The 14,416-nt window shown below is 46.9% G+C and overlaps 1 long non-coding RNA gene across 6 annotated transcripts in view; it reads left to right on the forward strand.

The window, feature by feature from the left end:
• Positions 1 to 14,416, forward strand: part of LOC106015519 (uncharacterized) — a 302,586-nt gene that overhangs the window by 282,586 nt on the left and 5,584 nt on the right. For 3 of the 6 annotated variants that reach the window (XR_011806839.1, XR_011806841.1, XR_011806843.1), the window contains one exon: positions 11,602 to 13,252. The exons of 2 other annotated variants lie outside the window; for them this stretch is intronic. This is a non-coding gene — a long non-coding RNA (uncharacterized lncRNA). Of the gene's footprint in view, positions 1 to 11,601; positions 13,253 to 14,416 lie in introns of those variants that run through there. One more of the 6 variants, XR_011806840.1, reaches the window with a different exon arrangement.

Here is a 14,416-nt window from a genome sequence, read left to right on the forward strand (position 1 = left end):
TATCATGGCACCAAAGCAGTCTGATTTTCAGATGTGATGAGCACTAAATAACCCAGCTGAAACAGATTTTTCCATCAAGCTGGTCGTTTAAGATGTCAACCAGAGGCATCCTTGGTACATGCAGGGTTCACATTGGCTCCTGTTTGTTTTACGGTTCAAGTCCTTTCAGCAGCGTTTCATGGCACACACGTATTCCCTGTGCATCCCAGCACCAAATGCACACAAGTGGGCTGCTGTTTCTGATAAAATGGTAGTGGTGGTACTGGCTACCTAGCTGCTGGGAGAGGGGACAGTGTGTCGTGGTGGAGGCATGTTATAATAAGAAGTTCAAGGAATCCGCTGTGATTCAACAGCTGGTTCAATCAAACCAGCTGAAACTGCCTTCAGTACCATCCTGGACCAGATTTTTCAGAAAAAAATCAGCAGCTTGGTAGCTAAGCCCTTTCGCAAAACATCTTGCCACTTACTGTCACAATAGAAGCTGCTGGATGCTGACCACTTCAGAGAAGCTGGACCAAATGCGAGATGCCAAGCACTTGAAACTCTGGCACTAAGCTCTGTGGAGAATTTGATCCATTATGTGCTGCTCCACTTCAAAGTGGGTAGCAGCTTGTGACAACCGTACAGCATCACAGCAAATGTCACTTTTTGTGCAAACATTTAACCAACAGAAAGCGGCTTTTTTTGCTTGGTAGTGCATTTCACTCAAATTTCAATTTGCTTTGAAATTTTTTAGAATTTTCACTGAATGGAAAAGAAATATTGGGTTTGGGCCTTTCTGGTGAAAACATGTACAACATTTTTCAGGGCAGCCAGAGGTGCAGGAATGACAAAGGAAGGTAGTATTTCCTCACCACGTCTTGTTCACTGTCTTCTGATACAGCCGAAATAACAGTATTAGGACAAGTTTAAAACCAGAGACAAGAAACACAAAGCCTGCCCTTCAAAGACTTTCTGGTATTTTCTGCACAGATTCACTTTGTTTAACTTTGAGACAAAAAGAAGGACACACACCTTCTCAAGGGGAAGACAGTTTAGCACAGAACAAGGGCTGCAGTTCAACCCTGCAATCTGGGTTCAGACCCATCTCCAGCTTTCAGTATAATCTTTCTTTGGATATTCTTTTTTTAAAATCAAAACCAGGAATTATACAGCTGTTGAGATAAGAATAATTAAGAACAATGCATTTCCTTTTAAAGCTCCTCAAAGGATAACCTCTAATAAGATGAATTGAGCGTCTCATTCAGGCCACACACAAACGATGGCTCATATTTAGTAACAACATTTTTTGGGGCAAAGATAAGCTAATTTTGCTCAAGAACAGAGGGTGGTCTTTAAGCCTTGCATTTGTCAAAGAAACAAGCACTTTTTTTTATCTATAGAGCATAATCTTCCACAGCTCAAGAGGAACAGTGCAGGGGGAGGGAAACTCAGGCAATGTATTTATGTTGGAGCACAGGCCTGAGCATTTGAACATAAAGTTAAAGAGACAACGGACTGGATTGCTGAAACCTCACTTCTACTCTGAGAAGTGTGTGCCCATGCCATGCTTTCTGTAAGTGCCCAGCCTTGCAAGTCAGTGCTGGGTGAGCTGTGAACTGAGTGCCAAGGAGCCTGTCTGGATTCACAAGGAAACTGAAAATGAGTCCCCCATAGCTAACACCTCTTTTGCTTTTCTTGAGTCCCTTTTCTTTCTATAAAAAAAGATTCCCTACTGATCATCATGAAGCATCAGCCATGTCACAGCAGTGGGAGTGAGCTTGCAGTATGCTGGGTATCCCTACTGTCCTCTTCTCCCTCCCCAGTCGTGCTGGGATCGGTGCCTGTGAGTGCCTGGCATCGGGTGGCCCTGCTTTTGCAGGGTCCATGGAGCCGTGGCCAGGTGAGGAATTGGGACACAGCTCTGATGCATGATCCCTTATGCTCTGCACAGTTTGCTCTCATGCGTGCTAGTGTGCATCTGGAGAAGTGCAGTGAGGATGCTTCTCCATGGCATTCATACAGGGTGCTGCAGAGCAGAGCACGATCAAGGGCCACTTCATGCCTGTGAAACTGTCCTCGTTTGGAAGAGTTCATAGAGGCAAGCCTTGATATGGAGAAAAGGCAAGACATAGTGCAAAGCATGCCACTGACAGGTTCTCCTCCTCCCCTCAAGACATTTCACCTGAAAAAAGAGAAGTACCAGCTGGAGTTATAAATGATTCCAGCTCCTAATTGCCAAATGCTTCCCCTCTCCCCTTTGTATCTGTTACAGATGTATCATCCACATATGAATGTTTCCTGGAATTTGGTTCCAGAGATTTGAGCCTGTGAAATTTTGGGGCCAGACTTACTCAAGTGGAACTCCCAGGGAGCAGAAATTGCTTCTCTGTTTAAATCAAGGGGCTTATCAGGGAATGCTAAATGATTTTTTTACAGCTTAAAGTCAAAAGAGCTGACCAGTCCTCTTGCTATTTGCTGCATGGCTTTCAGATTTAAAAATAAAATAAAAAAAACTTTCCAGTCCCCCTGGTCCTGCAGCCAGCAGAGTCTGTTCCTGTCACCACCCTCCTAATTACTGGAAGGACCCCACTTGGCTGCAGAGATCAATGCAGGATTGTTTTACACCAGCCCAGATATTTTGCCTGTTTAAGCAGAATCTAAAAGTAATAGAGCGATCCATTAGCTAGTCCAGTGGCATTCAATCAAGCCCTGCTCTGCACTTATCCAGCATTTTTCACCAGCAGTGATTAAACATTCATTGATTACAAGCATTAATTAGGGCTAATCACATGCCTGCAAATGTGGTGTTGTGAAAACATGAAAATAAGAGTGCTGTTTTAAAAGGGGGTTGGGTTGTTTAGAAGGAGATAGATAGGCGTCTCCTGGGATCCTCAGGAGCCCCTTGTGCACATGACTCGTAAAGACAAGGTACTCAGCACCCAACTGCCCATCCCAGGTGGGGCTGCCAAGCACCACAGACTCTGATTTTGTTCTCTGCTGCACTCCAACCACTTCTCCAAATTATTCCACAGTGGAAGAGGGCACGAAAGGGGAGACAAGGCAAGCAAGCGAGGGATCTGGTAGCTCTGGGTCCAGCACCACTGCCCTCTCCAGGGACCGCATGCTGAGCTGGAGCTTCTGGCACCAGGAGCAGCCCCGAGAAGCTGATGAGTGTGCCAGGCTCACCGCGATTACCTGATGGGATTTCCACGGTTGTTCTTAGACCCAGGGTTGTTTAGGATTGGGTTTCTGGTTTTTGTTGTTTTAAGGCAGTTTAGCTTGCACAGGCACCAATATGTATGTGACAGACTTTAGCTAAAGGTGAGGTGATCCTTAGGCTGACCAGGAGCTTACAAACGCCCAGCAGGCTCTGTTAACAACTCCAGACCTGTTTGTGCTTTCGGTACGTAGCGGGTTGGTATTGGACACATACGTAGCACAGCTATAAGATGTTGCCTAAATACATGAAAGGGCTTTTTTCTCCCAAGCTGGGTCCCGCTGTTCACAACCTCAACCTTCTTGTTTTTCACACTCCTCCATCCCACTCTAATTTCCATTGTTTTATCTCACCCAGCTCTTTCTGTCCCTCCCCTCAGCAGGACACAAAACAAACAACGGGCAAAGTCTTCTCTTTGCAATGTTGCAAAATTGGGTGGGTTTGTCAGAAAATATCAAAAAAAAAGAAAGAAGAGAAAAGAAAGCCAGTCCTTTCTCCCAGCACCCGTGGCTTGCTTCCAAGGCCCAGAGGAGACAGGACCGCAGGGCTGCTTGGCAAGGGCCGGCACGGGCACCGGGCTGCAGTACTGCGAGGCTGCCAGAGGGCTCATAGGGACCAGCACCCATCACCACTGAAGCCTGGCTGCTCCACACGATGTGCAGACGCTTTGCTTTACACACACGGACATTCATGTCCCCACACCCACCCTGAAGCCAAAAGTTACCGGTGAAGGGTGAGGAGGGGGGAGACCCGACATGGCTGCATGCGTTTTCACTCGGTCGGTATGCAAGCCCCGCAGCAGCACGATACGGATCGCATTCCCATCCCAGTCTAGCCTGCTCCACCCTTCCTCCCTGGATGGGGGCGGAAAGGGGATGCTCGGCCTGCCGCTCGCTCAAAGGCTGCTCCTGGTGCTCAGCGTGCTTTGCACCCCGTGTCATTTCCACGCCCGGCTCCGTCTGCATGAGGCAGCAAGCCTTGCGGCACGCAGATGGGGAGGCTCACACCCCTCATGTGGCTTCGTGGCGCCCTGCTTAAAAGCCTGGTGCTTGGGCCTGGACTTTTCTCTTGCTGGCACAAACAAGGAGGAAGGTCATTGGGCTACTTTCAGCCAGCACACATGGCCCAGTATGCAGTGGGAAGGCAATCCCTCAACAGGGGTGATAATGATTACGGTGGGGTGTATCGCAATTACAGTACCGGAAAGGGAGCCTTTCAGCAAAGAGGGTGCTGCATGAGCTCCAGTATTAAAGTGGTTGCAGTATATGACAGTAATTTAAGAGCGAATGGAAATCTGGGCACCAAATGGTACAGCAAAAGCCCCTTTAAAGCCTGTGCACAGTGATGATGTGCAAATGGCAATTGGCAGATGCTGACATTCCTCCAATACTGCAGGGAGGCCAGAAGCAGAAGGGTTAGCAGATAAACTTCTTTCTCCTGAGGGAGGTCCCCCTGGGCACATGGGCATGGCAGTGGGCAAAGCAGGTCACGGAGGCCCTCACCAGTGCTGCTACTGTTGCTCAATAGATGAAGTGTTTGGGAAATGCCTGCTGTTCCTTGGCGTGGTGAATAGGGTGGCAGCATCTGAGGCTCCTCTTTCTTCTGTCAGTGTTTAATGACTCCTCAGGTCTCAGTGGAGTTGCCTCCATGTAAAACTGGCACACCAGCAAGCCAAATCAGGCCTCAACATCTGTAAAGCTGGATAGGTTCACAAGGATTTAATTCCCTCTTAAATATGTACAAATCACATGGGATGACACTGCCTAATTCCCCACATTTCTACATAGCACGGTACTGTCACTATTCACTGGGAAAGAATTTCATGTTTGCATTTTCCCAAATGCGGTAATACTGACATTGCTCATCCTCTCCTAACACTCAATAGCATTAATTTTTCTTTCTGCCTCTGGAGAAAAAGGCCCATATTTTCCACACTGCATCGTACTGCCTGTGAGGGTCCTTGTTCTGGTACAATCACCTCTGCAGGGAAGTGGAGAGTTAGTCTGACATCTAACCAGATGCACGCAAATAGCAGAGAAATAACAGCACACACAGGTTTCTGCCTGCGGTGCCCTTGAAGCTGGAGTTTTACCTGCAGACACCTACCGGTATGTGCCACCAAGTACAAGAGGCACTGGCAAGCAGAGGAACATCATGCAGAGATGCCTCCACCACCAGACCCAAAGCTGGGAGTAATACAGAGCCAGCAGGATCCAGGACTGCTGGTCTTGGTGACAATATTAGTAACCTTGCTGGCTTGGTGGTCTGCACCATGCTCCACTAAGGGCAGTATCCCCCTGTACTCGTCTCTGGTGAGGCCGCACCTCGAGTACTGTGTTCAGTTTTGGGCCCCTCGCTACAAGAAGGACATCGAGGTGCTTGAGCGGGTCCAGAGAAGGGCGACGAAGCTGGTGAGGGGCCTGGAGAACAAGTCCTACGAGGAGCGGCTGAGGGAGCTGGGCTTGTTCAGCCTGGAGAAGAGGAGGCTCAGGGGCGACCTTATCGCTCTCTACAGGTACCTTAAAGGAGGCTGTAGTGAGGTGGGGGTTGGTATATTCTCCCACGTGCCTGGTGACAGGACGAGGGGGAATGGGCTAAAGTTGCGCCAGGGGAGTTTTAGGTTAGATGTTAGAAAGAACTTCTTTACTGAAAGGGTTGTTAGACACTGGAACAGGCTGCCCAGGGAGGTGGTGGAGTCACCATCCCTGGAAGTCTTTAAAAGACGTTTAGATGTAGAGCTTAGGGATATGGTTTAGTGGGGACTGTTAGTGTTAGGTCAGAGGTTGGACTCAATGATCTTGAGGTCTCTTCCAACCTAGAAATTCTGTGATTCTGTGATTCTGTGATCTCATGCTCTAGGGGTGCAAGTAGGTTGTCCCTCTTGGAAAGGTGTTAAGTTTTTAGATTTTATTTGGAAGGGAGAGTGTCCAGGCAGCTTCAGAAAAGAACAGGGAATGTGATAGACTCTGGTCCTTACTTAGATGACAGTCTGTTTTCAAATGCAAGAATAGAGTCAGGTTTTAAATGTCCTAGTCTGTCTGTGCAGGTGCTAGCAGATGTTGAAGAAACAAGTGGGTTACACACAGAGCAATCAGGTCATTTCAGGGTGGGTACATCTGTGATAGAGGACATTATAGCCAGAGCACAGTCTGACCCCGCTATATTGGTTTCTCTGTCAGTGGACGGTACCAGAGTGACCTGGGAGGGTCAGATTCAGCATGTAGCCTGAAGAACAACTCAACAGCTTTGTCTCAGTGCAGTGACCCCCATCTGTCTGTCCATCCAGGCTTACCCCTGCCTGCCTGGGAACCCTGTAAGGGCACAGAGAGCTACCTGGAGGCAGAGCTGCAGCACAGGGGTGCTGTGCCATGCTACCCACCTGTCCTGTGTCTCACCTCTTGTGTGAAACACTGTACAAATATATTTGCGTCATAAATCACACCTCCAGGCCTGTGTTCGCTGCCCCACGCTGGGGCTGTTTCACTTCACCCTGCAGTAAAAGGCTGGTCTGGAGCAAAGTCATTCCCAGCCATCAAAAGCAGCAGAGGAGGGAAAGCTGGCTGCGGTTTTTGCTCTGGGTCCAGCTCCCAGAGGCTGTGCAGATCCTGTACCATTAAACAAAGCTAAGCTTATGAGCTACGCTTGTGTTGCTATTGTCTTTGCTGCTGTTTTTGTTGTTAATACCTTGGCTGCTGCTATTATGTCTGGTGTTTTTAGCATAGGAGCCAAGAAAACAGCATTAACTACACAAGCTCAAGACAGCAGAGGCTGCCAGGCTGAGCAACCTCTGGTGCTGGGAAGCAAAGTGGGTGTCTCTCTCCACCTTGGCACTGGGACCCATGCTGGCTTTTGGCTGTGGAAATGCTTGTGCCTGCTGTGCCTGGGTGATGACCATGATAACCACAAGTGTTAGCAGCAGGTGCTCAGGGATGATTATTTTTTTTCATAAACGACACCTGCTGAAGGTAAGCTTGTGGGGCTGGACAAGCAGGCTGCTTGAAAACATGTAACCACTCGCACAGGGGGGAAAAGTTGGCAGATTGGGGATTATTTTCTAATTGCTTTGAATTATTCGCAGTATCAGTGGTTTCCTGTGACATCAAGCTTCTGGATATTGCCTGGTTGCCATAAACTGCAGGCTGTCCAACTTTCCATTCCCAGCTACGCCCAAGCCTCAGCTCATCCAAGAGCTGCCGCTGCAAAGGGCGTGCACGGGCTGGCAGCCGAGGGACTGATCGGTGAGGTGACACCGAGGCACCTGGCCCGGGGCACACAGCATGGACTTTGACAGATCCGCATGATTTCTTCCCATGAATTTCAAGAGAAATGATGGCAAAAGGGCTAATGAGTCAAAGGGAGGAAGTGAGAGCAGAGGCAAAGGGAGAGCTCTGCTTCACCGGTGCCAAGAGCTGGGGAGGGTTTCTGTCAGCTGGTTGGGAAAGCCGAGCAGCTGGAGAGCAAACTCCCGCCTGGCCTGCCTGCCGGCCTGGCCACGAGCACCACTGCCCTCTTTTGGGTGGAATTACAGCCCTGCATCTGTTTCGGCCACTGCATGCAGGCACGGGTGACCTCCTGGTTCAGCGTGCTTGGTGGCCCGTGTCCAGCAGCAGCAAGGTCTTGGAGGAAATGTGTAGCGGTGCTATTTGTCTCAGACAAGAGGCAGCATCCCTTTGAGAGACAGCTCATGCCCCCAGAAGTGTCTGATTACACTTAATTCAGCTTCCACAGCTACAGGATTTTTATCATGCCCGGTCACAATCTGACAGAGTCCTCACAGTGACCTAGCCATAAAATTTGACTTGATGAGTGACACTCTTTATAAGACCAACTATTTCATTATGAAACTTTTGAGGTTGGAAAAAAAAATCCCAAACAAATAAGAACATGCCACTATTAATAAGGCCGTCAGTGCATTTTTACATATCCTCCTTGTAGCAATTGTGGCTGTGTGTAAAAGGCAAGTACGCCTTGTGATCGTGAGAGAGCGGCTAAAAAACATGAGTCACACAGTCAAACCTTGTGACTTGGTGGAACTAAGAAGGTCTCCTTAAAGGCAATTTGTGGAAGAATTGGAGAGAAACACAATTTTTCAAGGTCAGCCAAAGGCTAATGAGCGCTCTTTCATAGCGTGATTGTGTTGCCTGAATTTCTGTATTTCAAAGCCAGTCTAACTACTTTATTGCTGAAGCACTGTAACTGAAGAGGCTGCAATAATATTGACGAGTAATCCTGCCAGAACCTGAGATGGTATTCAGCATAATATGAAACATTTTCCCCTTGCCTGGCTGGGTACGGAACAAAGAGTTAAACAAACGCGTGGTTCCCCCGAGTACCACTTATCTTCCTTCCCAAAGGGCATGCGTACAGATGCTTTGTAAGTTGGGTTGTCAACAGCTGAGGCCTGTGGCCAGATTCACATGTTCTCCACCTTTTTGCTTGCGAGCTGCAGGAGACTCATCTCCAGAGGGACAGTTTTTCATAACTTAATTAGATTGGCGCCATTCGCACAGCTCCAGTTTCAGGTTGGCTCAGCTTTTCTTCTGCTCCAGCTCTCCAGTGCAGGGGATTACAGTAGCACTGAAACTGGTCCTGAACTAATCATTTGGCAGCCACCTCAGGTCAAGGAGGCAGTTCGTGGGACTGCTGTTGCTAAATTAGAAATAAATAAATGATCAACGCACGGCCCTTAATGAGAGACCAGGAATGAGAAGCAAAATGGTCTTGCAGCTCTGCACTTTGCGCATGCATAGGAATAGGTTGCATTGCTTTTTTTCCCATGAATGAACCACTCTAGTCTAGTAAACCACTTCAGCTAAAGCAGAGTAAACTCCATTTGCAGCCTCTTAGCATGGATTTACACCGGGCTTACTTGTGTGTAGCTGGGAATCAGCCAGCCTGATCAGAATTCAGCCGAAGAAGAGGTAGATTTCCCACAGCAGTTTTCAGTGGTTTAACTGAACCAGTTTAGAAATGGTTCAGATCTTTAGCATAGAGATGAAGCCCTTAGCCTTGGCTGGTTGTGTGTTTCACACTACTAAACTGCAACCCAAGGAAAAGGAGATTTACAAGCAGAGACCGGAGGAAAGGAAAGAGCAGGGACACCTTTCCAAGCCTAACACATAACACATCACCTCCTGACTGTGATGTGCAGATGTCCACTTCAGAGAGCCATCCATAACCATGGGTACCTGGGCTCCCTTCTGCTCCCTGCTGCCCACAGAGACCCACAGTCCCCAGGCTGCTCGGCACGGCGCATGCCATGCGTGGGCACACAGAGGTGGCCAGGTTTTACCTGGGCAGCTGGTAGCCAGAAATCTGCAAGCCTGTGGCTTCTTTGCCAGCTGCAGTGATGGATTGCAACCCATCCCCAGCAAGCAGTTTTGAATGAACCAGCTGATAAATGGCATTTGAACAGGAGCCAGATGGAATAAATTAAAAGGAACTTGGAAAATTTCTTCAAAGGAAGAAATAGAGGTGTTTGCTGGGATCGTGAAAAATGACCACTCTTGATAGAGATCTAATGGGAGGGGAAGAAAAAAAAAAAAAAAAAAAGTACACTACGGAAAGCAAAGCAAAACAGGGACAAATCCACATCCCAGATTTTCTCACCCACATATAAATAAAAGCAAGTAGACCTTGCTCTGTCCAGCCTGAGATTTTTGCTGCAAAAACTCTTCCTGCTTGCAAGACTGGGTTTCCCTACATACTGTGGGTATTGATTATTCCTGTGGCTCTGTGGTGTGAGCCATTTGTGAGCTGGAAGCCAGCTGTGGAAGTCAGCTAGCAGCCTGTCCACAATATTCAGTAAATACTTTATAAATGGATTCAAGCCCATGTTTTTTGGTGACCTTTTTTGGGGAAGTGCTCCGCTTAGTGTTTGAATTGCATGGATCATTGCTGGATCTGCACAGATAGCTGCGGGCATCGTTTGTGCCAATTTCTGAATCCTGACCTCAGGAGTGAGGCTGCTGCACTGTTTGTCTGCAGCCAGTAGGTAGGACATCTGTGCTAGCCACAGGCAGGTAAATCATGTACCTGGCACACACCTGGTCTCCCTCTGCAAACACTGGGGAAAAGAGAGAGAGGTGGGCCCCTCCAGAGGACAACTAGAAGAAGATGCTTAATTTAGGTACAGCGAATCATCCTCTGCAGGGCTTTTTATCTTTCTCTGTGGGAGAGGCTGGAGAGACTGGCCGAGGCACTTGGCTGTCTGCAGCTAGTGGCATGAATGTTTTCCCCACCAAAACCAATGAAAACATCCAGAAACAGAGCCATCCACGACCCTGCTAAGTAATTTATTCGCCCTCATTCTTAGCACTTGGTGCCAGCTTTCTCATTTGATCTGGCTTGAGTCAGCCTCCTTGAGCTGTTGTTATGGCTTTCTCTGCTAGACAGAGAAAGATTTAGGAGGGGCCGTCCTCTTCCCCTACGCTGAAATCCATGTTCCTCTGAATCCTCTCTGTGATGACAGGAATAAACTCATCTCGGAAAGTGTCTCACTCAAATGCAGCTTTGCTCTTTATTGTGTGGCTTCTTGGCAGGTTTTTAGCACCCCTTTGGCAAACACAGCTTGGAGCCTCAGCCAATGCTCCTGTAAGGCTGCAGCACCTAGTTTCTCCTGCACCCCACTTCTGCTGCACCCCCCTTCTCCTGCGTCCTGCTCCCAGCATGGGGCAAAGGGGCAAGCCAGGGGTTTCCACTTACTTGCAGCCCAGTCACGCTTCGCAAGCTGGTGTTTTCTAAGCAGAGCTCTTTGCAGGATGCCACCTGAGCCCCTTTTGGCGCAGCAGTCAGGCGGAAGGTTGAGCTGCTAAATTTGTTGTCCTTACCTATCGATGGACTGAAAGGCAATTTGACTTCTCACAGGAAATAAACTCCTTGCTGCTCCTTTCCCATACAGGGTTAATAAGTAACTCTTTCAGCCTTTTCAGCATCGACATTGCCTGTTTTATGATTGATGTCTATCTTTTCTAGGACATTTTTTTTTCTGTCCTTAGTGCATTTTTTGTGCTCCTTGTTCTTTGTGTTCCCATTGCAGGATGATTTCTATTGAGGCCTACAGCTTCCCTCCCTGCAACTCAGCATTTCACAACATCATCAATATTTTTTACTTATTCTTCCTTTGTTAGTGATCTATTTAGTAATTTCCAATTGCTGCTGAATTTGGATGAGTTTTTAGCTTAAGCTCTGAGCATGGTTGTGGAAAGGGTGGGGATGACTAACTATTCATTTCTCTTTTATTTTTAGTATGCCCGCACACTCTTCATTCAAATCTATTCTGTTTAGAGTTTTCATCCATATTAATTTGGCTTGCAGTTTTGAGGACCTTTGGGAAACCTCTCTGCTACAGCAGCCTTGTGTATTAATCATTACTTGTGTATCTCTTCTCTTTGTCCATACAGAATCAGGCCACGGTTACGAGTCCCCATGCAAGCAGCCACCTCCAACTCAGGAATCAGCAGTGGCCAGCCATGAGGTCCATTGTAAAGCCATCTCCTTCCATGTACAGTTGCTTCTTTGCTGCATAAGTATTATTTGCTAATTTTAGAAACTGTAGGCTGTTTTATTGCTGGATCAGTGGGACCTCAAGAATTTCTCAAACTGAAGTCACCTATAGTAACCATCACACTTTCTTCTTTCCTGCATGAAAGATGGCTCCTGAAAGAAGGAGTCAGAATTTTCTTTTCCTTGTCTGAGTCATCTTGAGAGCTCCCCATACTTCCTCTCTCGGGTTTCTCATAGGAGACCAGCATCACCCAAAATCAGCATCCCCTGCTCTGAGCGAGTCTCAAGTGATCAGCACCCAGGGCAGCCAGGACACATCCATCTTGACACTTCTTCCATGCCTGGTGAGACCACAGCATCATGGTGTTGGAGGGTTTTCAGCACAGCCAGGCTCATAGTATTATTTTTACTCTTATTTCCCGTTGCCAGTTACCTACATTCCCAGAATTAATGTGTGGAGATCTGAATAAATAAATAAATTAATTAATTAATTAAATGTTTATTCTTTGACTTCTTCACCAGATCAGTTTGCCTTGGTTTTGTCACACTGAATTTAAGATTCCTCCCTGCTTGCCTTGACTTACTAATTTAAAATCAACCAGAAAATACACCTGGGATGATCCCAGCCTGGTGGTCTGAAGTGCAGGGCACCTGGGTGTTTGACAACACCAGTGCTGCCAGATTCACACCCGCCAACATGGTCCTGGTATTTTCTGCCACCTCCAAGCTCCTGCTCAGAGAAGCAGGGGTCTCTATCACTTGGGACTTTTCTTCTTCATTCCTACTACCATCATTCCTACATGCTGCTACCTGCTCGGGATACCTTTAATACCAATAGCTTCAATACTTTGAATACACATCAAAATACCATGGATGAAATTTTTTGGAGTTTTTTTTTCTGTTTGTTGTTGTTGTTAGTAGTGGTGGTTTTTTGTTTTGGTTTGGTTTGGTTTGGTTTTTAAGTTACCAATTTATTGGGACTGTGAAGATTCACAATAGCAAAAACACAGGCGACTTTTGTGGCCTATCAAACATAAATTGGCTGAACAGCCAAGTGGTTTGCTATAAAGTACATTTCTAAATGAATAGCTTTGTACATCAACCTTCCAAGCTGTTGTGAAAGTCCTGTTGTGTACCAACCATCAGCATTTTAACATCTTTAGAAATCATGCCCTACAGGTTAGCTTCAGTTTAGGCTTTTTGCTAGCATGGTGATCCCCACGCTACAGCAGTGCAGATGCTTAAACTAATCCAGCTGTGGAATAAGAGTCTGCTTTGCAATTCTTTATTTATTTTTTTTAACAACCATTTCTAGCCAAATAAGACTATAACTTAATTGCATGAGTTTATAAGTGAAAGGAAAACATAAACATGTTTTGTTTCAATATAGCATAACCAACTATTTAACTGATTTTTAGATCCATGTAGGCATTTCTGCCATGAATACTTTATAATCACAACTGAAATTGCTGATGACTTTTTTCTGCAGTTCCCTGCAGTTGTTTCCATGCAAATGATGCTTGATGTGAATATGATAACCCAACAGTAAAACTGTCTGGAAAGAGAAACAATAAATGACATATTTCTAGTGGGGTCTGGTTCTGTGAAAGTTGCTCTGGTCATCTCTCAAAATTGCATGCATAAGCAATTTATTTATTTATTTGTTTGTTTGTTTGTCTCCATTTCGTGTGCTCAGGTTTGCGTATTTGAAAGGACCTGGTTTCCAGAAGGCATTCACAGTCTAACTCCTTGCACTCGGATTGCTTTAAAGTACTTCAAGTTGAGTCCCAAAAAAATGAAGCCATCAATAACCATTAGTCATCCCATTGTTTGTTTGTTTGTTTTTAATCAGCCCCCCCTTTAGAAGCATGTGGACATTTTTGTTTTTCCGTTCATATTTGAAAGGAAGCCAGATCTCAAAATCTGGAAATCCTTTGCCAGATAGGCCTTCTTCCACTCTTTATGCAGCTCTCTGCTGGCTTCATTGTGAGTGCCCCAGATGAAGCCATGAAGAGAAGACCAAAAAGTGCAAATGCTAGGAAATGAATTGTGCTTTTCACAGCTATCACAGCACTCTAACCACGGACGAGTTATGCTTATAGATAGTGGGCCGACATGATTTACCATTAGCCTGACTTTCTGCCCCATCAGAGCAGTACCTGGTGAGTGCCGGAGCACCTGGGCTCTCGGGTGGATCACCCGCACTCGCTGCGGAAGAAAACCTTTGTGCAAAAAGAGCAGCAATATCCGGGCTGGCCATCCACTTCCATTCTTCTTGGCCTCAGCTGATATATTTCATATGTTTTTCTAGCTGAAGCCAGGCCAGGACTTCTCCAGCTTTGACAGAAGGGCTAAATGAGTGCAGGGAGTTTTATGTGCCTCTTCCCACAGCCTTCCAGTAAGTGTACAGGAAGTCATTGATCAACAGGATTTAGGCAACGTGCACCAGAAAGGTACGCGTGTGTGGCCTGGTGGCCTCCGCAGCATGACACCGCCTCTGATTCAATAAGCCCAGGGATAAGAGGCTAGGTGGTGAGCCACCCACACCATGTGTGTGATGCATCCCCGCAGCAGTGTGGTCAGTTTTAAAGCCTGCTCCGTAAAGCTGCATGCTCTTACTAATGCTATGGTTTGGATGTGGTCATTGCAGAGCGATCTTCCTGGAAGATTGCTAAACACACTGTCACAAACAGAAGGCAAGCTCCCTGACCC

Source organism: Anas platyrhynchos, chromosome 2 (assembly GCF_047663525.1).
Source record: "Anas platyrhynchos isolate ZD024472 breed Pekin duck chromosome 2, IASCAAS_PekinDuck_T2T, whole genome shotgun sequence".
In the NCBI taxonomy this organism is placed as follows: domain Eukaryota; kingdom Metazoa; phylum Chordata; class Aves; order Anseriformes; family Anatidae; genus Anas; species Anas platyrhynchos.